The following is a 1,893-nucleotide window of genomic DNA, read 5'->3' on the forward strand; positions in this document are numbered from 1 at the left end:
ATACACGGATCAAGTAAGGAGGAATAGTCTAATTTATTTTTAATAACTAACTATAAATTGATCAACATTTCTGATCTTCTCACTAAGTTGAAGCCCGAACGTCTCAAGAATTAGCCCTGTCATGTTTCACCTTCGAGGTAATAATTTAGTACAACGCGGTGGAAGACCTCTCACGTATGCTCGAGTTGGTGAAAGTCTGCAACAAATACCCATGCAAGTCTCATTTGTTTAGTGATCTTTTGCTCTCAGTCAATTCCACTTCTAGCTCAGAAAGCTTCTTCCATAATTGTTCCCGTTCTTTTTCACGCACCTTATCCTTCTGTCTCTGAATCTTGTAAGAAGTAGATAGCTCTTCGAATAGTTTATTGTTTGTTTCCATAAATGTCTTAAGTACATTGAGTGATAAGGCAGCAATGGTTTGGTTCCAGTGTTCTTTACTTATCTCATATAAAGCAGGAAACATTATTGGCATTATAACATCATTATTTTCCACTATTAAAGTTGCTACACAGTCGTTGTGCCAGAAAAGCAGAGCACGTTCAGCTACTTGAAAGTGCGGACTAGAAACACATTTTGAGAGTTGTTTGAACAGAGGAAGCTGAATCTTCGTGAATTCAGTTGGTTGAATAACAAGTAAGATTTCCTCAATCTCGGACAGAAACATTATTTCTTTATGGCTACTTGTTTTAGGCCAAAATCGCAATATTCCCAACACTACAGCTTCAGTTAATGTAGGATCCTTTTCGAGAAACAACACAATGCAATAAGCTAGCTGGGTCTGGTACAGAGCTAAATTTTTCGTCTTATGTAGTGGTAACAAAATCTTGATGAGAAATTGTTTATGTTCTGGCTTCAGCGGTAGTGCGAACCCGTTTATGATGCTACCTAATATTTCCAATAGCTCACCAATGCCATTAAAATGCTCCGTTTCAAAAATGAATCGTAGAAATATATGATTTATGTGTTTGCGAATACAGGATCTTAACCCCAGAAATTTTCCATAAATTCGATGTAATATTGTCTTCAAGATATCCCTTTCACGGTAATCTTCACAGTCAAATAAATCTAGAAGACTGTGAACAAATTTATAATCGATTACCTTCTTGCCAAGAGTAGGCTGAAAATCCGGAGAATCTAGAAACTGAAGGAAAAACTCGTACACTAATTGTAGGTGGGACCATGAGGCTTCTAGTGAGGTTGGGCTCTCATCCTCCGGTTCACAGTCAAGGGCTTCATGAGGGGGTAACACACGGAATATATTGGCTGATACCATTTTTATGATTTCACAATACACATTCTCTGAAAGAACTCCACGGTTTCCAGTCAAATAATTGGTTAATTCTAAGAGAGTTTGACGCTTAACCTCTTTCTCTCTCAGATCAGCTGCTGATTCCATGAAATCGAACACTATTTGAGATTGCTGCAGTTTGCGAATAAAAAGTCCTTCATGTTCTTGAAGGGGAACATCTTTAAAAAGAGGAAGAGCCTGATAATCATCATCAGGCTGCTTGAGGTGTTTCGAAGATCCTTGCGATTTTTTAGAGTATTTCATTAAGCGTCGTAATCCGCTGTCAACACTCTCCAGAGAGATATTTGAAAGATTTGACGTCATGGTCTTTGACAGAAAACTGTGGTAAAACAGCAGAGTTAAATTGAATAGCTTAAAATTTAATAGCGGTTGCAAAGGATTAAGTTCATTTGGTTTGGAACAGATTCGTCTTTCCGTAATAAAGCCATGAGGATGATCTTCAGGTGCTAGTATGAAATCATTTAAAGTACTTTTCCCATTATTTCCAAATTTCTTGCGCATAGCATTGGTGTTAAACATACCTTCACGGGTCTCCATACGTTGAAAGCACTGTTTTCTCATCCGGGTAGCGATATCCAGTTTTT

General features: G+C 37.8%; 1 pseudogene; it reads right to left on the reverse strand.

Moving 5' to 3' along the window:
• Positions 1-220: 220 nt before the first annotated feature.
• Positions 221-1,612, reverse strand: LOC136883100 (serine/threonine-protein phosphatase 2A 56 kDa regulatory subunit alpha isoform pseudogene; annotated as a pseudogene).
• Positions 1,613-1,893: the final 281 nt, after the last annotated feature.

Source organism: Anabrus simplex, chromosome 11 (assembly GCF_040414725.1).
Source record: "Anabrus simplex isolate iqAnaSimp1 chromosome 11, ASM4041472v1, whole genome shotgun sequence".
Taxonomy (NCBI): domain Eukaryota; kingdom Metazoa; phylum Arthropoda; class Insecta; order Orthoptera; family Tettigoniidae; genus Anabrus; species Anabrus simplex.